The 23,290-nt window shown below is 40.1% G+C and overlaps 1 protein-coding gene across 8 annotated transcripts in view; it reads left to right on the forward strand.

Moving 5' to 3' along the window:
- MAP3K20 (mitogen-activated protein kinase kinase kinase 20) overlaps positions 1-23,290 on the forward strand; it is a 186,523-nt gene that overhangs the window by 13,596 nt on the left and 149,637 nt on the right. The gene's annotated exons all lie outside the window — the stretch shown is intronic.

Consider the following 23,290-nt stretch of genomic DNA (forward strand, 5'->3'; position numbering starts at 1 on the left):
TTTTTATTTTGGGTTTCGTAAATCTGTGGTTATCAGGAGTTGTCTTTTAAAAACTAAAAAGCATTATTTTTCGACTGAAATATAAACAATACCAGCTTCTTGGATTTCACCTCTACTTGAAGCCAACAGTGATGGTTTTTGTTTAATGAAGAATTAACAGATGCTGGACAGAGAGATGTCTTCTTTGTAAAACCAGAAAAGGGTCTTGGCTTCCAGAGTCTGGGGCTTAACACTGGTCCTAGTGGGCCCTTCATCTTCCTTAGGAATATGACACAGCTTGGTCCCCATGTTCAGTTTGGTACCTGGAGGATGAAGCTAATTGTGGAGCTGACCTGCAGGCATGGCGTTGATAGCTTTTAACAGCTACCCTCTGGAGCTTGTTTTGGTCATTTCTATTTATGTCCTGTTTCGGTTAATTATTGTTTTTTTTTTTCAATGTCTTTTTTTAAAGTGAACTTTTCTATAAATACATTTTAATTTCCCCTGAATGATTTCTTTTTTTTTTTTTTCATTAACTGCTGTCAGTGAACCGTAGCAATTGATTAGAGAAGGAAACCCAAATGGCAGCACTTTGTGGCGTTTCCTCCCAGCAGTGCTGTGTGACTGTGTGATCGCCAGCTGAGTTTCCAATTGTTGAAGCCAGGTCAGAAGGACTAAGCTATTTCTGCCTTGGGGTACCTATAGGTTGTGGAAAGCATTAAGGAGCCCATATGTGCACAAAACGGGAGCATGCTTTGTGTAGAAAGTTTCCTCCCCCTCATTTCTTGATCAACACATTTTTCGTAGTAGCCAAATAGTAAAACCATGTCTTACTCTGGATGGAACCTAGCTTCGTTTATCTAGTGAACTCTTTAGTCCTTTATAGGTAAACATTATTGTACCCATTTTATAGCTGGAGAAATAGAGGTTTGAAAAACATAGTAAGCTTCCTCAGGAGGGGCAAATGAATTCCAGGAAATCAGACCCCCTGTTCTGTAGTTCTCAATTCCGAAACCTGTAGGTGACCAGGTTAGATGGAAAATAAACCAATTCCATCAAATTCATATTCAAAAAAGTATATAAGCATGCTAATATTTGTAAGCATTAGGTCATGCATGCTTAAGTGCAACAAGCATGTTCTTAAATGATTGTTGGATGCGACACTTTTTGAGTTATAGAACAGATTTTGACAGGAAAACAGTAATTGCTGTGTTCACTCCACACCTCCCCCCAACCCCATACATAGTGCCTTTGTTTTGTTTTGTTTTCTAATCTTTAAGAAAGCTAATAGAATGACCTAGGAAAGCACAGGGGTGAAAGCAGGAATTGGAAAATGCCAAGTCCTGCTCTCATGTAGGTATTTAACCTAAATGGTTATTCAGAAATTGAGTGGATTGTAGTAAATGGTAGGAGCATAACTCATAAATTTTAGGAAAAACACAAACTCAGTTTCAGCTTTGGGGCTTGGTTTAGCCAGTGATTGTCAGTGATAAAGAGACATGGTAAATTATTGCAAAGCATCCCTCCTTCTTGAATCAACAGGAGTTTAAGATGTAAAAAATTTTGGCTAGGGGTTGGGAGGTATTGGAAAGGAAGTATGCATTTCTTAGTTTGATTTTTGTTCTACTTTGTGAACTATGTATTGGCTTGCTGGCTGGGTGTTTTCTAAGTAAGATAAAAGCAATAAGCTCTAGATTTTTTTCCAATGTGTAGATTCAGTCTTCTGTTTCTTGGTCACCTTTTTGCCAAGAAGCAATGGGACATTTAATAATATGTTTGCAGCTCATTCACGTACCTCTTTAAGGTGACTTGATATCTGATGAAATATGTTATATGAACTTAGTGAAAGGTGGAGAAAATATTTATCAGACTCCCTTAACTTTGTTTATGTGAGGGGATAGAAGACCTTTGTTTTTGCTTTTTTTTGTAGACCTCTGATTTAGTGAGTATGTATTACTTTTATCTGCTTTAGTGAGTACATATTACTTTTTTAATTTAGAAGAAAAGAAAGAAAAATGGAATTTACTTAAAATCTAGGTAGTTCTTTAAAACTTAATTAAAAAAAAAACTTTTACACCTAGGGAAAAACTCCAAGAATAGTACCGTGAACTCTAGCTTATCCTTTCCCTAGAATCACCATTAATTAACATTTTTCAGCATTTGCTTTCTTTTTATACATCAAGTTGTATGTATTCCTATTTTATTGAACCATGAGAGTAAATTGTAGATGCCGTGTATATAACATCTGTATTTCAGCATCTCCCAAGAATGCAACCATAATACAACTATCAAATCAGAAAATTTAACATTGATGCAATAATATTACTTACCTCACAGTCTATATTCAGATTTTGTCAGTTGTCCCAGTAAGGGCTTTTTATGGCAATTTTTCAACCCAGGATCCAATCAGGATCACATATTGTGTTTAATTTGTATATCTGTTTAATTGAACAGTTTCTCTGCCTTCGTCTTTTAAACTTTGACATTTTTGAAGAGTATGGGATTGCTGGGTAGAATGGCCCTCATTTTGGGTTTATCTGATTTTCCCTTCCTTTTGCCTAGTTTAAGATAATGTAGTTTTGGTAGAAATATTTCATAGGTCATATGCCCTTGGCATATCTTAATGGGAGACTATGATGTCAGTTTGTCTTGTTATTGGTGATACTAATACTTTTGAACCTTTGATTAAGAAGGGTTTACCCAATTTCTCCATAGTAAAAATACCCTTTTCCGAAAACTCTTTGTAATTAATCATTAAGCTGTTGGAAGATACTCTGAGGCTATGTAAACATCTTCTTTCAACAAGTGTTACCCAATGCTTTTAGCATCTGTTGGCAATTCTTGTTTGAACCAGATGTTATTATGACAGTTACTATGTAGAAAGAAAAGTTCTAGCATAAATGAGAGCCTTCCTTTCTTTACTTATTCACCCATTCATTTGTTTATCGTTTCATTGTGGACTTACGGATTCTTTTTCAAATTGAAAATGTACCATTATATTACTATTGTTACTTTCAAGCTTAAATTGTCCCAATTGAGCAAGTAAGAGTCCCTTCAAGTTAGCTCCTTTGCCCTTTGGTATGTCTCCATCACTTTTTAGCATTTTTTTTTACTTCCTGGCACAAGATTTTCCAGGCTCATCTAGTTCCTACCTCATTCCTGGAATCATCCCTTTCTTCAAGAATCCCTGATCCAGGGTACCAGCATTGGGACTGTGATATTTAGAAACCAAGATTTGGATGCTGGTTTTGCATATTGTAGACTTTCTTTTAAAAAAGAGCCTTTATGGGGTGCCTGGATGGCTCTGTGGGTTAAGCCTCCGACTTCGGTTCAGGTCATGATCTCACGGTTTGTGAGTTCGAGCCCCGGGTAAGGCTCTGTGCTGACAGCTCAGAGCCTGGAGCCTGCTTCAGATTCTGTGTCTCCTTCTCTCTCTGCCCCTTTCCAGCTTGTGCTCTGTCTCTCTATATCTCTCAAAAAATAAATAAATGTAAAAAAAAAAAAGAGCCTTTGTTCTTTGGGAAAAAGAAGAGTTATAAACTTTACTTATGGAAGCATTTAATTCAAACGTTAGCCATGAGCTGTGATACACTCCTGTTAGGAGTGTAAATTGGTAAGCTTCTTGGAAAGAGATTAGCAAAATGCATCAAAATTTTTAAAATATTAACTTTCTTTGAGCCAGAAGTTTTACTTCTATGACTTCATCCTAAGGAGGTAGTCAGAGATATGCAGAGAGATGGCTACAATAGCTGCTCATCTCAGATGATTAATGGTGAAGAACTGGAAACAACCCAAGTGTTCTTTAACAGATTATCTTTTAAATTACGCTACATCTCTCACACACACACAAAGGCAAATATGGAAGGTGATGGATGTGTTACCTCCATTGTGTGAATCTTTTCACTGTGTGTACGTATAGTAAAATCATCATGTTTTATACTTTTAAAATATTACAATTTGTTGAGTATACCTCAATAAAGCTGAAAAAAGTATTCTACCTCTGTATAATAGAATTCCATTGCATTTGAGAGAATATTTAAAGAGCTGGGGAAATGCTCATTATATATTGCTAAGTGGTGAAAGCAAACTACAAAACATATATAGTAAGATCTTGGGTGTCTGCTTGGTGTCTGTATGGTGTTTTTATTTTACTTCCTTTGTTTTCCATATTTTTCAAAGATCTCACATTTTTCCCCAACATTTTATTATAAAAAATTCAAACATAAAGAAGGGTTGAAAGAATTTTCTAGTGAACATCTACATATCTACCATCTAGGGTCTCTGTCATTAATACAAATATTTTGTCACATGTATATTCAGCTGTGTATCTTTCTATCCATCAATCCATTTTGATGCATTTCAAAATAAGTTGTATGCATCAGTATCTTTCCCCTTAAATACTTTAGCATGCATATTATTACCAGAGTTCAGTATGTGTTTACTGTTTTGTTTTCTTTTAAGGTAAAATTTACATACAATGAAGTGCACAGATCACTCAGTTTTGACAAATGTGAACACCCTGTGAACCATATGTTTACTTTTATAATTGGAAAACACTCAAGAAAAAAATTCTAGCTCAGTTAATCTATGTCACTTTCTCAGGACGTTCAGGTGAATTGAGTTTTATAAAACTCTTCAGTATGTCACGGATTACTAATTTTCCAGCCTCAGTATGTGCCTCTGAAATGTTGAATGTTTACTTTTCCGTCACTTTTCTGTAGCAATGCCAAATAATTTTCCAATGGTAATTTAGCTTGTTTATGTTAGTTGCAGATTTACTTATTTTTGTTAAAAACGAGTTTTCAACAGGAAAAAGGTAATATCTTAGGGACATATACCAAAGGTAAGAAGAGATGCCTTTAGTGTATCTTTTTGGTAAATTCCATATGAGTTGAGATCAAACCATACTGCTTAGGCAGAAATCGAAGCAAGGAGTGGAGAGGGCAAGGAAAGACGTGGGTCAGTGTCCTCTTTCCAGCCACTGACCTCACACAGCAGGAGTTCATCAGCCTCCCAGTCCTCATAGAAAGGCTTAATCACAACAGCTTCATTTTGCTCTTGCAATGTATTTAATGATATGTTGAACCAGACATGTCTGCACATGGTATGTTTTTCTGTCTGAGAGATGGAAACCTGCAAGCGTTTGTGTTCCCTTGACATGTGTGGGTATCCAACTGATAGGAAGAAACCAGACTTCAGTATGAGATAGGGAACATGATTCCTCTTTGTTTCTGCAGAAGAATTGAAAGGAAGCAGAGTGCTCAAGAGCTAAAATATGAGGATTCACTTGCCTTGCCTTTTGCAAGGCACCACTCCCTTTATTTGAAAAAGAAAATATCCTACCAGATTTGTTAGAAATATTGAAAGCCAGGTAAATTCGAGTTTCAAAACTGTCTCACACTGTAAGTCTTTATAAATAAAGAGAGAAGATCAAAATGTCAAAATGGAGGGCAGAATTTGCTTGGGATTCTGCCCCTCCCCTGCTGGCAATCTCTGTCTCTCTCTCAAAATAAACACACCTGAAAAAAAAGGGAGGGGGGTCACAAGAACAGGAAATACCAATAAGCTTTTGTATAAAGGGGGAAATACCTACGTGAAATAGAAAATACAATCTTAAAATTGGCACAGAACTCAACGAAGAATAAAAGCTTTTATTATACAGACTTTATCAACGTGACAGCGTTTAGTGTTTCATGGAAGGCTAGCAAATATTATTATCACTTTATTAGCTCATGGGAGACCCTTTTTCCTCCTTGCAGTTCTATAGGTTTTTACTAACGAATTATTGGCATTTACTTTAACTGTAGGAATGTTGTTTTAGTATTACCCCCGTCTCTGAACACAATAGAGAGGAATAAAACTGCGTTTATTTTCTTTGTAAATCCTCTCATTATTTAAATACACTTATAGGACCAATGTAAGCAAGAATAGCTTGCATACGTGATACCTGCCGTTCAGTACTGGCATAGTTTCTTCAATGATTTGTCCACAATGGTGTTCAAGAACGGCGATACGGTATTTTTAAGTGTCAGGAGGGCAGACTTCACTATATTAGAGCTAACGTTCTAAGTTGCTACTTTCCAGTGCCCACACTCTCAGTGCCTAGCCTGTTTGTTATAGCATGTCGCCACTTCCCTAGTCTCCTCTGCTTCGCTCAGGAGGCCTGTCATGGCTCCGACTCACGACCCTAAAAGTTAAGACCTGAGCTGAGATCAAGAGTCAGACGCTTAGCTCCCTGAGCCACCCAGGCGCCCCATGTTTTCTTTAAATTTTTTTTCAATGTTTATTTATTTTTGACGAGAGAGAGAGAGAGAGAGAGAGAGAGAGAGAGAGAGAATGAGCGGGGGAGGGGCAGAGAGAGAGGGAGACACAGAATCTGAAGCAGGCTCCAGGCTCTGAGCTGTCAGCACAGAGCCCGACCCGGGGCTCGAACTCACAGACCGCGAGATCATGACCTGAGCCAAAGTCGGACGCTCAACCGACTGAACCACCCAGGCACCCCCCATGTCTTCTTTAAGACAACCCCGTGTACGGTTTTTTCTGTCACCAGTCAGAATTTACCGATTCTGGATTCTGTTCTTTTAGGCCAGTGGTTCTCAAGGTCTTGCCTTTGGACTAGAAGCATTAAGCATCACCTGGGAATTTGTTAGAAATGTAACTTCTTATGGGCCTCATGAGAGGGCTCATGTCCATCTTCTGAGTCAGAAACTCTGGTTTGTGGGGCCTGGCAGTCTGCTCTAACAAGCTTTTCAAATATTCCTGCCGCCCTCCAGAATCTGAGAACCATTGCTTGAGGTCATATCTAGCCAATCATATGTCACATGAGTTTGGTCAGTGTGTCAATTTTGGTTTGAAATTTTAGGTACCTTAACTGGTAGTGGTTGTTAGAGGCTTTTTAGACCCTTACATTTACCACGTTTGGGTGACCATGTGGGCACAGGCCCTGCTTGGCAGTGTCACTGAGCATCATGAGCTAAAGGCTGACTTGGGGAATGGCTCACATCTGTGAAACCTCAGGCATATGCCTTCAGACTCCAAATCTTCCCCCGCTCAGGTCCTCACCTGACTTTCCAGCCATGTCTTTCATGTTCTGACCTCGACTCCTGTCGCCTTTTTCCATTTTCTGTGACCGTGGTCCCTCTTTCCTTCAGCCGTAACACCTTTGTCCTCTCTGGCCGGGCAGATCCTGCCCATCCTTCAGATATAATTGCTTCCTTCTCTGTGAGACACTCTCAGGTCTTACAAGCATAATTTTTCTTTTTATTCTGAATTTATTAGTCAACACTGATACCATCGATTTGACTTGCGATGGTTATTGCCTTGTGTGTGACTTTGGTACACTGTAAACTATCGCCACGTAACTTCTCATGCCCGCGGGCCTCGTCTCCTCTTCTGAAAAGTGGAGCTAACAGCGGTACCTACATCACAGGCTTGTCAGGAAGAGTAATTGAGAGGACACATGTAAAATGTCCGGGAGAGGGCCTGGCACACAGGAAGACCCGGGTAACCGGCAACTATCAGGTGTATGTTTACAGTCATACTCTGAAGTCAGGATGGCAAATCGGCATCCTGTTTAGTGAAAACTCCAGTTTGTTAGTTCCTAGAACCTTATGTGGGAAAGGGGTCAGAGCCACGTTTTCAGTCTGCAGGAAAGAGCCACGGCAGGGCTCAGTGTGCACGTAGAAGGGCAAGGATGTGTGAGGTGTATTCCACATCCCTGTCGTGAGCTCTCTAAGGGCAAGGGCTGGCTTTACCTTTGTCGCCAATGCTGCCACCTTCCTGGCTGTCTTCATTGTACCAAGCACATCACCTCTGTGAACTAATCACTCGGTTAGGGGGCTTTCCATTACTGCCCTCCTCTTCTTCACACTCCCGTTATGCGATTATAACGTCCATTTGATAGGTCAGAAATTAAGGCTCAGAGAGGTTAAGTAACCTGGCTAATATAAACAGCACCCTTCCTTGCCTGCCTCACGACTCCCAGCCCTGCGGCTTGCTCACAGTAGTGTTTGGTTGGTAGTGTTGATGTTTGGTATCCTGATGCAGTAGACTTTCGTGTCATTCTCCTCCAGGAGGGATCTCCTGTATCAGTGCACCTGCAGTTTGTTCATTTACTCTCTTTGAGCTGTGAGAGAGGATGGAGCGGGCCTGTCTTTACTTACTGCTGATTGTGAGTTCACTTGGCTACATAGTGACAGAACTGTCCTTTTCTTCAGGGTAACTAATGTTTGATTTTTACAGGTACCCTTGCTTGTCTACCTGTTAGACTGGCATGCCATTTCCGCTTAAGAAATTTTAAACAATTCAGTGTGCCGTACTTTTACTTTGTGCTAGATCTAGAAATCATCACTTAGAGAATAAGCAGTTCACCTCATTTTATCTGATAATTAACGTAACCGCCATCATCCAGAAGTACGCACTGAGCAGCTCTCCGTTGCAGAGCTCCTTTCCTCGGGGCGGTTCTCTTCCTGGGAGCTTGTAATTTAAGATACCCCAAAGTGAATGGCTATAGAGAGACTTAAGAAATTAGGCACATATTGAACAAATGTATCAATGAAATGAGTAAGCATGTATCACTATACTTCTGAAGGCAATACAAATCTTATAGGAGAGGTAACCACAGGAATGGCTTCTCCTAGAACCAGGAGTTTAGAAAATCACCTGAATGATGAATAATGTTCTTATCATGGTATGTGACATGCGGTTACATTAAGACAAATATCACTCTTTGCTATTTTTCAGATTAACAATATGACCATAGAAATGTTTTGTTTGCAAGAGAAAGCCCTTATCCTTTTATTTTAGTTAAACAAATTTTAAATCCTTTCAAAACTTTGTTAGATTACATGTTTACTTGCACTTAGAAGTTATTTTTGTTTTGCCATGTGAGGAACATTATTGCAACTGTTATTTCAGCTTTTCATTAAAGTACTGATCTCAGTATATTAAGCAATAAACATTTCAGTTAGTTAATAATCAGTTAATTGATATCCAGCCATGTTCTAAATATTGTGCTGAAATCAAACCAATGAATGTATTCCAATAAAAATGTTATATCCTGACTGGTGTTATACAAAGCTAGGCTCTTGCTTCATAAAAATAGTTTGAAGCACAAACTGAATTTCTGAGAAATTCAAAGCTTAATACAAAGAGAAAAACTGAAAGATTGAAGGAGAGGAAGAGCTATCCATAAGTATTCCGGATAGTTTCAAAAGAGATATGATTGGCTGTCAGTCTTCAGAATAGAAGTATCTCACTTGGGTATTAAAAAGGTACCTAGATTTTTCTTCTCTGCTTTCCAGTGAAGACAGGAAGTCACATGAAATTATCCAAGATAGAGACCATTTTCTTAATTTTTCTCCCCCCTACTCAGGCTTAATTCCTGCTCCTAGTTAGGACATCCAGTTTCTGTTTGAATACTGCCTTTGGTGACATATGAGATGCAGGCTGTTCAATTTTGGAGCAGTTTAATTCTTAGAAAGTTCTTTATAATGTAACTTAAAGGCATTGCTGTTGGACTCTGGCTCTCAGAACAAATCTTACCCTCTTCTGTATGTCAGCTTCTTGATGAGCACAAGTTCTATATCGTATTGATGTTTATATTTCCTGAGCTTGCTATAAGCAATCAATAAGTGTATAGGGCATAAATAAACAGTAAACATGGTGATCACGCTTCAACTTTCTTCTTTTGTAAGATTTACAGAAAGGTTCTGCTATTCCTGAATCCACAGAAAAGAACACAGTTTGCCATTCCTAGTCTACTACATAGCCTTTCTTTCTTCATGTTTGGCTGACTTTTTGAGTTCTTAATAAATTCGTTTGTCTTTCAATGAAAGGTTCTGTTCTGTAACAGCTAGGAAGGATTTTCCTGGCCATGTTCTTACTTTTTTTTTTTTTTTTACATGTTTCCAAAAAAGGAATCCAAGATCCTTTTTCTTAGCTCTGCTAATATCAGATGTTCACTGATTGATGACCTGAGAAAAATTAAGGTGTCCTACATGAAATGAGACTGCCAGAATCTTAATGACTTGAAAATATGACTTTTATCCCTGTTGCTGTTCTTCAGAAAATAGTGCTTGGTAAAATTAGCTACTTAGAGCAGCTACACTGATAAGGAAGAAAATGTCTGGTGAGTGTTTGTGCAGGCTCTGTTAAAGAATGAGAGGACTCTATGCCTGCTCTGCTTTTAAAGAGAGGTAGTAAGCGATTAATGAATATAATCAGTTTAAATCACTAGGCTAAAAAAATTTTTTTAACATTTATTTTTGAGAGAGAACAGGAGCAGGAGAGGGGCAGAGACAGAGGGACACACAGAATCCGAAGCAGGCTCCAGGCTTTGAGCTGTCAGCACAGAGCCCGACGTGGGGCTCGAACTCACAGACCGCAAGATCGTGACCTGAGCCGAAGTCAGACGCTTAACTGACTGAGCCGCCTGGGTGCCCTTAACTCACTACATTTTTAAAACATGTAGAACTGTGCTTCCTTTAGTAGGAAACTGAATTGCCTTTGTTATTAGAACTATAGTTGTAGAGTCTATCTTAAGCAGTGGGTATTCATTTTTATATCATTGGATGGGTATTTTAAAAGACAGTACAAAGTTTAGTTGGCATCTAAACTGACTTTTCCTGAACTAATTCAACTGTGGACAAATCTTTAACGTTGTGAAAATGGATAGCTTCTTCCCTTCAAAAATCTCAGGACAATTTCATAACCACGAGTTAAGGCCCCTGTGTGTAATCTGCATTCTTCCTTGGGAAAAAGTTTATCCTCAGAAGAACCTGGGAACTGTCACTAAGGCCAGAGTACATGTCTCAGAACAAGAGGACATGTGGGAAACCCTGGTTCTAGATAGACTCACCTCAAGTACTGATCACCCCAAGAGCAGAATTTAGTAAGAGATCAAGAAATTAATATTAACTGGATATGGGGGTGTGGAATGTTAAAAAAATATATACTCTGCCTTGTGTTGAAAACAATTTAAGATTGTTAGGTAGAATAAGTATATTTTTCAGGTTCCAGGGATGACCCTATGAGCCCCCCAAATCTCCCTTTCCTAAATGTACAGTAAAGAAATAGAAGAAAATTGACATTTCTTGAGTTCCTGTTAATGTATGGCTGCTATTCTAAGCAGTTGGCATATTCTATTTAATCCTATTGCTAATGCCTCAAGTTTTAGTATTGCAATTTCACTCTTTAAGATAGTTTCCCTTAATAAAAATGCAAACAACACTGAGAAGGGTAACTCAACATGTTAGTAATACCTCAGAGTGAGTGACATATGTGTTGTTGGTGTTGTTGTTTTTCCCCTGAGCACATGGTTTTCTAGGTGAGGGATGTATAATTGTTGTTGTAAGAGACTGTGACCTGAACAGATTACTGGGAAATCTCCTTTTTGATATTCTGTCATCCAACAAATATTATTACATGCTAGGCACTATTTTAGATACTGGAGCCTTCTCAGTAATAAAATAGACAAAAATTCATGTCCTTTTAGAGCTTACCTTCAAATGTGGAAATAAAAAAAAATTAAATTGTATGTTAAAACATAAAGACACTCACCCCTTTTAAATATGGGCTGAATTTAGTGACTCACTTGCAAAGGCTGGAGTATAGGAAAGGGAAAACTAGTAACTTTAGGCTTTAGTAACTTTACAGTGGACGCCTGGCAGATACCATCTTAACCAAGCGATCTGGGTTGGCATCGCTAGCGATAAGCCACATCAGCACATGCACTCCCTGTGTGGTGTGATGAGAAAAGCACCTCATCTCTGCAGTCTTCTTCCCCAAAACCTGTAATCCCAGTCTAGTCATGAGGAATACCCCAGATAAGCCCAAGCTAATAGACATTCTACAAAATACTTGGCCCCTGCCTCTCAAGGCTATTAACAGAAAGTGTTGCAATCCAGAAGAGATTAAGGAGGCCTGGTCAGCAAACATGTGGTATCCTGAATTGGATTCTAGAACAGGGGGGAAAAAAAAAAGGCATTGGTAGAGAAAATGGTGAAATCCAAATAAAATCTGGAGTTGAGTTAAGCAATCATGTACCAGTGATGGTTTCTTGGCTTTGACAAATCTAAGTGGGCAGCATGTTAAAATTAGGGGAAACGAGGTGAGAGGAACGATCTGCATTGTCTGTTCAACTTCTCTGTAAAGCTGACATTATTCCAAAATTAATACTTTATATAAAAATACAAGGAACACCACAGAACAGAGTAAGGGAAATCAGGAGTGCCAGCGTGGGGTCAGTGTTGCAAATTAGGTTAGGCAGGGGAGGCCTCGTTGAGAAGGTGATACTGGGCAAAAACTTGAAGGAAGTGAAAACGGAGCCCCGTACTTATATGCAGGTGAGACTTTCAGCAGAGATGACAGGTGGGAGCATAGTTGCTGCATTGGAGACATAACAAGAAGGCCATTGTGGCTGGAGTGGTGTGGATGAGGGGAAGAGAAACAGGAAATGGGGCCAGAGAGGTAACAAGGCCAAATGGTATAGGGCCTGGTACGCAATTCTAAGAGCTTCTAATTTAAATTGGGAGGAAATGGTGAGCAATTGAATGCTTTGGGTTTGTGCAGTGAGATTATTTGATTTATGTTTTAATATGGCCACTCTGGATACTCTGTAAGAAAAGACCATAAGGGCAGAGGCGGGGGCAGAAAGACCAGAAAGGACTATAATCCAAATGAGAGGTTTTTGTGTCTGGGGCCAGGAAGGTTACAGTGCAGGCAGTAAGAAGTGGTTGCATTTGGGGTATATTTTAAAGATAGAGCTAACCAGACTTGCTCACCTATTGGACATGCTGTGTGAATGTGGAGTCCTGGGGATCTCAAAGGCTTTGCTCTTAGGAGATGGAGGGTGCGTTTGCCATCTTGTGAGATGGGGAACATCATGCATGGAACAGGTTTGTGAGAGTAGATTGGGAGTTCTTTTGTGGGGGGGGTGGGTCCAGAGAGAGAGTGTGTGTAGGCAAGGGGCAAAGGGGGAGAGAGAGTGACTGAGACTGAGACCGAAGCAGACTCCATGCCCAGTGTGGAGCCTGATGCAGGGCTTGAGATCATGACCATGAGATCGTGACCTGAGCCAAAATCAACAGTCAGATGCCTAACTGGGCCACCCAGGCACCCCAGGAGCTCATTTTTGATATAAGCAATGAAAAATTGGAATTAATCTAAAAAATACCATTTATAGTACAACAAAAATATGAAATAGTTGGAAACAACCCAAATATCCATCAACAGATGAATGGATAAACAAAATATTGTATATGGGTACAGTGGAATAGCATTCATCCCTTTAAAAAAGGAAGGAGATTCTGGAACACTTTACAACATGGATGAATCTTGAAAGCAGTATGCTAAGCAAAGGAAGCCAAATACAAAAAGACAAATATTGTATGATTTTGCTTCTGCGAGGTACCTAGAATAGGCCAATTCAGATGCAGAAAGTAGAATAGTGGTTACCAGGTGCCACGGGGAATAGGGAGTTTCATTGGTACAGAGTTTCTATTTGGGGTGTTGAACACATTCTGGAAATGAATAGTGATGGTTGTGCAACATGTGAATGCATTTAATGTCTCATACACTTAAAATGATATTTTATGGGGTGCCTGGGTGGCTGAGTCAGTTAAGTGTCTGGCTCTTGGTTTTGGCTCAGGTCATGATCTCACAGTGTGTGAGATTGAGCCCCATGTTGGGCTCTGGGCTGACAGTACGAAGCCTGCTTGGGATATTCTCTCTCTCTCTCTCTCTCTCTCTCTCTCTCTCTCTCTCTCTGCCTCTCCCCTGCTTGCATGTGTGCTCTCTCTCTCTCTCCCTCTATCTCTACAATAAATAAATTTTTAAAAAAATGATATTTTATGTACCACAACTAAAATATAGAGTTCTGTTTCTAAAGAACAATAAGAAATATTAAAGGATAAATTTAACAAAAGCACTGTGCAGGATCTTTACATTGAAAACTATAAAACACTGCTGAGAGAAATAAAAGAAGGCATTAGTAAGTGGAGAGATCTACTCTGTTCATAGATCAGATATATGCTATTAAGATGTCCATCCATTCTCCTGAAACTGATTTGTAGCTTCAATACAATCCCAATTATAACATCAGCCAATTTTTGGTAAAAATTAATCAGCAGACTGTAAAATCTATATGGAAATGAAAAGGATCTGGAGTAACCAAAACAGTTTTGAAAAAGAATGATGTTGGAGGACTTACATAATATACTACCTTATTTTGTTACTTACTGTAAAGTTACAGTTACCAAGATTGTGTGGTATTCCTGTTATAGATGGACCAGTGGAACAGAACACAGTCCAGAAATAGATCCATATTTGGTCAATAGAATTTTGATAAAGGTACCAGGACAGTTCAGTGAGGAAAGGATAATCTTGTCAACAAATGGTGCTGAATCAGTTAGTGTCCATATGCCAAAAACTGAGAGCCACTGGACTAAGGAAATGTAACAGGGCTATGAGCATTGATAATGGTGTGTGTTTTCATCAGCCATAGTCAGCTCAACAGGTACAGGAGTGGAGTAGACAGAGAATTGGGTTTTTTTCAGGGTTGTGGTTTTCCTGAGTATAATGAAGTGAAAGCACAAGAAGGGAGTTGAGGATGGATGCAAAGGAAGGGTTCTGTGATTTGCAAAGGAAATTTAAGTTAGGAAGGAAGGGAAGACCTCTGGGAAGGAAGTGGCACTGAAAAGGTGTAGGAACGGGTGACTATAGGTCACGGGACCATTGGAGCCCAGGTACTTAAACAGAGGAGCTGGAAATCTAGGAAGTGGGATGGATGGGTTTGGATTGTGGAGGGGTGCAGTTTAATGGTAATGCAGGGTCTAGGGTGTGACCAAAGGAATGTGTGGATGAGGTGTGGTGAAGGATTAGGTTATTGCAGGGGAGTTCAAGGACTTGAGAGGACAAGTGCCAGAGGCTCATTTATGTGCATGTGAACATTCCCACACTATGAGACAAGAATAGTAATTGGAGAAAATGACAGTGAGCCAGGAGCTAAAATCATCAAGAAATGAAGGGGAGCTGTTTGGAATTGTTGGTATATGTTGGCAACAATGAAGGATGATGGATGATGTGATCTAGTGACCTAAGGTCCAGCATTTAGGGCGGGGGAGAGCTGTCTGGAACTGATAATGAGGAGAGCATAAGGAGGTGAGCAAGGAGAACACTTTGCTCACCTCCAGACCTACTGGAGCAAATGCTTTGAGAGGGATTGGCTGCCATTGAGAGGCCCACAGAGAAGAGCCCAGGGTCTGTCAGAGAAAAGAAGGAAAGTTTAAGGAAGGGGTTCAGGATAGAGGGGGTCTGGCTGCTGGTGGGGCATGAGGGCACCGTGGAAGGGTTTTGGGAGCGGGAGAAAACTGGAAAATAGGGTCTAGCCGGAATATGTGCAGTCATATAGGGATTGGCACTTGGGAGATGGGGGATGGGCACCTGGGGCTTGGGTCGTCTTGTGGCAAAGACATAATCAGGGATCATGGGCACAGTGAGGTGAGTCCTGAAGTTCGTAGGTCGGAAAGTGGTGGCCAGGCTGTGGAGGTAGGAGGGAGTAGATGTTAGGGCTCCCCTGGCCTTCGGAATTGGGCATGAGAGACCTGGGAAGGAGTATATTGACTATGAAAATCTGGTTAGCAACAGAAGGGATTTTCTTTAATTTCAGGTTGTGTGATATGTGTTCTCTGGAATTTGTCAGTGGCTCTCTGAGGAGATAACTGATAACAAGGCCATTCTAGAGTAACCAGGAAAAACTTCTTTCCAGCAGCATGTGCTTAATGGGGAGTCAGTCCACTGGCTGAGATAGCAGTCAAAATGTTTACGAAGACTATAGAATGAATTTTCATTGGCATGTCTTAAACCAAGTCGTCTTTTGTTGAAGATGGAGGCATTAATCCTAGGAAGCTGGATAGCTACGTGTTTTAAGAGCCTGCACTCCAGAGTCAGACAGTGGAGATTCAAATCCTGGCCGCACTCCTCATTACTTAAGCAGATCTCAGTTTTCTCTTCTGTAAAATGTAGATAATAATAGGGCCTGCTTCACAAGGTTATGACGAGGGCCAGCCGAGGTCATCCATGTTGAGCACGCCTAGCTTGCTTCCCGGCACCTGGTCCGCTTCAGCATTCGTGACTGTTGCTATTACTGTTCGTTCGGCAGCTTACAGTCAGAACATACTCAGTGTTCATACTGTCCTCTGTGGCTCGCCGAACATATTTAAGCATAGTTTTCTTTTTTAAGAGCTGTGGACAACTTAGTTACTTACATTGCCTTACAGTATAATGTTTCCCAGACTTTTAAAATCCACATCTTCTGTGATGCTTTCTCATCCTGTTGTTTTTCATTTTCTTACGAGCCAACAATATTTTATCATTTACTTGATATATATTTGTGTTATTAAGTAGAATGTTTTAACTTAAAAAAAAAAACTATACTTTTTATACTTCCGCTTTCCCTGTCCTCCAAAAGCTGGTATCTTCCTCCCCACCCCCCCCCCCCCACACTGGAGAATCATTGTCACCTAGGGTCCTTATGATGGCATCATAGAACAATTTGGAGATATCTTCCCACACACAAGACCGGTAGAAGTGAAAAGAACTGATGGCACTTAGTGCTGGTGAGGGTATGGCATAATGGGCACCCTAGTCCCTTGGTATATGTTGGCAACAGTGAAGGATGATGGATGATGCAGGCTAATGACCTAACATTCCACCCTTGGCCTTTGGGGGGCAGGGGGCGCAGAGAGCTGTCTGGAACTGGTAATGAGGAGCAAGGTGGACACCTTGCTCACCTCCAGGCCGAGTGTAGCAGATGCTGAAAGAGACCACCTAGCTGCCGTTGGGAGGCCTACAGAGGAGAGCCCAGCTCCTGTCAGAGAAGGTGAGGCAAAGTTCAGAGAAGTTTAAACTTTCTGTGGACGTCCAAAGGGGAGAGCCTTCAGAGGGCAGTTTGAGAGAGTCTCAAAAGTCTTAAAATGTCATTTGACCCATCACCCTCACTTTTAAGAATTTGTTCTAAGGGAATAGTTGGAAAAATGCACGTGCAGATATATTCAGAGCTGTGTATGGCCATGAAAAATGGGAAACAGCATGTGCTTTTATTTATTTATTTATTTTTTATTTTTTATTTTTTCTAAATTTTTTTTTTCAACGTTTATTTTATTTTTGGGACAGAGAGAGACAGAGCATGAACAGGGGAGGGGCAGAGAGAGAGGGAGACACAGAATTGGAAACAGGCTCCAGGCTCCGAGCCATCAGCCCAGAGCCCGACGCGGGGCTCGAACTCACAGACCGCGAGATCGTGACCTGGCTGAAGTCGGACGCTTAACCGACTGCGCCACCCAGGCGCCCCCAGCATGTGCTTTTATAATTAAAAAAAAAAAAAAGCTGGGGCACCTGGGTGGCTCAGTTGGTTGAGTGTCCAGCTTTGGCTCAGGTCATGATCTCACAGTCCGTGAGTTCGAGCCCCACGTCGGGCTCTGTGCTGACAGCTTGGAACCTGGAGCCTGCTTCGGATTCTGTGTCTCCCTCTGTCTCTGCCCCTCCCCTGCTCATGCTCTGTCTCTCTCTGTCTCAAAAATAAATACAAACATTAAAAAAAAAAAAAAAGCTGACCAAATGCACGGAATCTTATAGCATGGAGACAGGGGAAATATCTTTATAATTGGTCTGTTCTGTACACAGGAGGCCTCTGTGTACTAAACTAAACCTCCTGTTTAGTGTTGAATCATGCACAGTACCTTGAAAGTTTACGCATATGTTTCCTTAATCCTTTTTTTTTAATGTTCATTTATTTTTGAGAGAGCATGAGCAGGGGAGGGGCAGAGAGAGAGGGGGACAGAGGATGCGATGCAGGGCTAGAACTCACGAACCATGAGATCGTGACCTGAGCCGAAGTCGGACTCTTAGCCGACTCAGCCACCCAGGCGCCCTTCATATGTTTTGAAATATTTTCTGCTTCACCTCTCCTAGAAGAATATCATTGATGACCCAGAATTTTAATCTCCTTATTTATCTTCCTTCCCCCACCCCGTCCCCAATTTCTTTGCTGTCCTGAAGCTCTGCATACATATGGTATAAAGTAAACATGGATTCTTCTTAAGAGTTTCTCGGTCTTACTTGATAGTTGGAGAAACACTGCAGACACTTTAAGTTAAATGTAATTTGCATTTATCTGGTCACTTGGTACTAGTGACCAGGAATACAAATAGAACGTTTGGTTACTAACCAGTAAGGCTTTAGAACTTTGCCTATATTTCTAGCTTGCTCCCGATCTGGTAATTATAAAGGGGAGAAATCTGTATTTGCTCTCTGGGTGCAAATGTGTAAAGAACAAGTAGCCCAGTACTTGGGTGGTATTAGAAATATGCCTTTCCCTTTATTATGGTGGATTTTCCCCCCCTCTTTTTGTTCTAGCAAACTCATAAAGGTTCTGGAATGTTTACCCACAGCCATTTGTCAGGATGAGTTAGGAAGAAATTTTCCTTTTTAAGAACTGTATATAAACAGAGAGAAACATTTCACACCTGTTTATCTTAGCGGGGCCTGCGGAAAGGGGGAGATAGGTTCTGCCTTAACTCTTCCATTGAGAGAGGAGTTTAGAAAAGAGGCAGAGTGTCCTGTGATCTCGTGAGCTTTGGATTAGAGCACTCAGAACCAAGTGGAGGGGCCCACCATTTGTGGCTACGCATGAAAACCTTTCCTAAATTTCTTATTTCTCTGTTTGAGCCCGTCTTTCGGCTCACCTAGCTGAATTGTCTATGTTCATAAGATGCTTCTATAATACATTTTCAGACATACATTTTAGGATTCAGAATTTTTTCCTTACTGAAAACTACCTTTCAGTTTTGGTCTCCATTTGTTACAAATCTCTCTCCTAGTATTTTAGGAAATCTTGTTGGAGGGTGGGGCATGATCTGTAGTGTCTCCTCTAAAGGAATGTTTGATGATCCTCTTTTAAGATACTGTTCATTCAATTTTGTAATAAGTAAGACCTAATAATAGCTTTTTAACTTTAAAAAGAGAGTCCTTTTTTATACAACTTCGAAATCAAAATAAAGTGGTGTCATCTCTGACTGATTCAGTTCATAAGCCGTGTGAGAAAATTAGTCTGTCTTTCCATTTGCTACAACCTCTCATCGCCGAGTCTCTTTCCTTACAACCATTTAGACCATTTTCTCTTGCAGATGTTCCAACCTTACTTGGTTTCAGTGCCTACCTTGGTTAATGACTCTGCCCCGTCTTTGCCCATCATCCTGAGTGAATTTGGTACCCACTTGAAGGCCCTCTGAGTCGGCTGCCCACTTCTGTCACTACTACCACTTTGTCTTTCAGCTCCACTTCCCTGCAGCCACTTATGGGTAAAACCTTCAACATCTCAACTTAGAACTACTCCCCCTTGAAAATAGCAAGCCTTAGCTTCCCCTCTCTGCCCGCAATTCGTCTTACCCAGTCTTCCAACAACCCTGCTTTTCTTCACCCTTATCATGACCTCCAGCCTGTATGCTTCAAATTCTTCTCCCACCCCCTTTTTAAATCTGTTTTTAAATGAAGGAGAGTTGACATAGAATATTACATTAGTCTCAGGTGTCCAGCATCGTCATTTCACATTTATATACGTTACAACATGCTCACCACAGTAAGTGTAGTTACCATCTGTCACCATACAAAGTTTTACCATATTATTGACTATATTCCCCTTTTTGGATTCAGTTGCCTCCAAGCTTGCATGTTTCCCACCACGTCCTTATTTCGGTGCTCACCTCTTAATCCTATTAAATCCCTTTCGTCTCATCTCCTTGACCTTCCACTCCTTGAAGACAAAGACAGTGGCTTTGTGTATCTGTGCATCACTTTGAACAGTGTGTATTTTTTTTTTAATTTTGTTAGTGTTTATTATTTTTGAGAGAGAGAGAGACAGAGTGTGAGCAGGGGAGGGACAGAGAGAGAGACACACACACTGAATCCGAAGCAGGCTCCAGGCTCTGAGCTGTCAGCATGGAGCCCGATGCGGGGCTTGAACCCATGAACTGCAAGATCATGACCTGAGCCGAACTCCGTCGCTTAACTGACGGAGCCACCCAGGTGCCCATTATTTTCTTAATATGCAAATGAATGTTAACATATCTGTTCACAGATTCAGGTCTAACAACTTCTGGCTGTGCCAAAAATTAATACACCTACCATCAGAGGACAAATATTTACAACACCGAGGAACCCAACTAATAGAATTGCAGGGTCTGTACTTTCAGGGCTGCAAACTCCAGAGTCCTCATACAGTAATCTAAGGGTGTGAGGTCGGCCAGACATCACACGGTGGGAGGTGCGGGAGCTGGGGAAGCGGAGAGGGTGGCCTCTGCGCTGTGTAGCTGCGTGCTAGTCTCTCAGGGTTGTCATTCAGAACATGGTCCAGATTGGTAGCTCATGGGGGCATCTGTCCTGCAGGTATGTTGTGTTTGGTCCGCACAGAAGTCTAATTTTTCAAAACTCATCATGAACGTGTAAAACTTAGATGATTTTACATGAAAATCCAGATTTCTGGCTTCCTTGAAAAAGAAGCAAACTGGATCTATGTTGTTGAGTGGTGACACTGTTGTTGACTTCAATGATGAGGGCAAGGCTCGTTTGGAAGTATCAGTTCTAAAAGATTAGTGAATTTCAGTACTATAATTTTATAACTGAATCATAATGAGATGCAATTTTCATTAGCATTTAATAATGCAACCAATAAAATAAAAGAATTGGTCTTTTAAAACTATCTGTGAAGGATAGCTGAAAGACTAAGGACTGTTAAGCTGAATCTTTTCAGAATGCCCCCCAAAAGAGTTCCTGATATGAAGTAGGGGTATGTTCTTGTAAACTTCTAAACTTCCTCGTTCATTTTTTTTCTTAATAAAACATACTGAAATTTATTCTTGGAATTTATGGTAGCACAGAAATTTTAAGCGCCAGTGCAAAAATGCAAAATGTAAAAACCAGGAGCTGAAATGTATGTTTCAGCAAGCAGCAGCTTTCTGCGAACTACAAACACCACGTCCACGTTTCCTGAATTCTTTCTGATGTGACAGCAGTATCTTCCTTTCACTTTATTCATTTTCCCAAACTACAGACACGGTGATTATTTTTATGTGGTAAAGGGTTAATGCAATGACTCTTTGTTCCAGGTCTATTGTGGTAATAAAAGAATGAGACAAATACCAAGAACAGTGATAATGAAAAATCACTCTTTTCCATTTTATTTTTCCACATAAAGCTCTCTCTTCTGTCCTCTGTTATCTCTGTGAAGAAAGCTACTCTAAAAAAGGAAATCTTTCTTTGAAAATTCTGGAATGATCAGACTGGGCATATTCCTCTTATTGATTTATTTTTACTGATTTTGCATCTATGATAGCAAAAGAAATAAAACACATAATGCTTTTTATACATAGAAGAATATTAACAGACATTTCCATTCCATTTAAAGGCTTCTCCTAACCACACATCCCTTTTAGAGTTTTCTTCAAAAATATAAGGAATGTTAAATGCACTGGTATATTTAATGTTTTGCTTAATCGAAGAGTTTTTTAAAAATGATGAAATTTGTAATAATAAAAAGATGAAATTTTATATGACTTGGTTGCTTGATGATTTACCCTTACATGAAAATAATACCAAGGCCTTTGAATCATCTATTTTGCTATTTATTTTCTTAATAAAATTTCACTTTTTAGATTATAACCTTAATACCCTTAATTATACAGAAAAATTGGTTAGTAATTTGCAAGATTATACAGTACAGAACAAATATTAGGATTAGTCTAGAGGAGTGCTCATCTAGGAAATGCATCCGAATGAGGCAAACTGACATAAATCATTTTAGACTACAGAAATTTTTATTAATCTCTTGTGGCATTTAATACTGAGACATTGTCCTCTTTTCCCCCTAAGGTATGTTAGAAAAACACCTAAGTTATATAAAGGTCTTCCCTGTTTAGCTAGAGCGATATACCTGCTGTTCGTCAAGGTAAAGACAGGGGAAGAGATGGCAGGTGCTTGGGAGAGTGGTAAATGGAGAGCTGTGACAAGAATACAGATCTAAGTCTCTGCAATGGCAGGGGACTTGTCTTAAGGGGTTTTCTGTTCTTACGCAATTATAATCAGAACATTTTGGACCTGAAAGCATATTATCTGAGGCCAGCTATTTTTGCTTCCATTGCTTTACAAATGGAGATACCTAGCCATTTAGTAGACCTTCAGATTAATTATGTTCCATCTCTTTTCTCTTTATAAGTCCACTTTCCTTGAAGTCAGAATATTTCTTAGTTTATTGTATTGTTTACATTTAAGGAGATAAAAATATTTCCTTAAATAGATGTACCTGAAAGAGTGAGATCTGAAGTTAGTAACCTAATGATCTAGTTGGGGGAGCAAGAACTAATCACACAGTTTTATGGACCTCTCAGTTTTTTGAAATGACTTCCAAATTCTTGGGTTTGTGGTGGGGAGAAAATTTAGACAAGCAGCAAGTAAAAGATGTAACATGTGAATATTTCATGTGTTGGTTACTGGGGTTGCCTATGCATCTAAATTTGATCCTTGTGGCCATGAACACTGAGGAGCCACAAGCATATGTGTATATACACAAACACACCCACACACTTCCCCCTAAGATTTTTACAAGACTCTGTTCTGGATCCAGCGATTTCATAGTGTAAAGTAGGGAATGGAGAATATATTTGACAAAGAGACTTGCTAGATTCCTTGAAGGAGAGAGAGCCCTTAATGGAAAGGCATGACTTAGAAGTTGGTAGTCATTATGCCAGTTCATCTCCATTGTTCGCATCTACATCATCATGGAATATGGGACTTGATTTCAAACTATCTTCTTTGATTCCAGAAATTACAACTTCCTGTCATTTAGTTGAAAACATTATCAAAATAGCGGTTTTAGAAGTAGTTGTAGAAGTGTGTAAGTTTTAAAAGTGTGCAGTTTGTACAGTTAGTAAATCCAGCCCAGTGGGGAATACCATGATAGAGGAGATGCGTCAGTACAGAACAGGACATTCTATCAGTCAGGATCCAGTAAAGAGACAGAAACCACACCTGTAATTTGAACAGTGAAAACTTAATACTAAAATTACTAACTAGCAAAAAGTCAACCACTATTAACTAGTAAAAGCCTCTAAAGAACACAGGAATAGTAAATACAGGGGTAGCTACCAGCTCTTAGGGGGAATACCCAAAGGAAGGAACAGCCTTAGAAGAGTCCTTCCCACCCCCACCCCGGGCTGAAACGTATACCTCATTGGAGAGCAGGTAGGTGTAGCCTATTGGA

The sequence above is a fragment of the Prionailurus bengalensis genome, chromosome C1, assembly GCF_016509475.1.
Source record: "Prionailurus bengalensis isolate Pbe53 chromosome C1, Fcat_Pben_1.1_paternal_pri, whole genome shotgun sequence".
Taxonomy (NCBI): domain Eukaryota; kingdom Metazoa; phylum Chordata; class Mammalia; order Carnivora; family Felidae; genus Prionailurus; species Prionailurus bengalensis.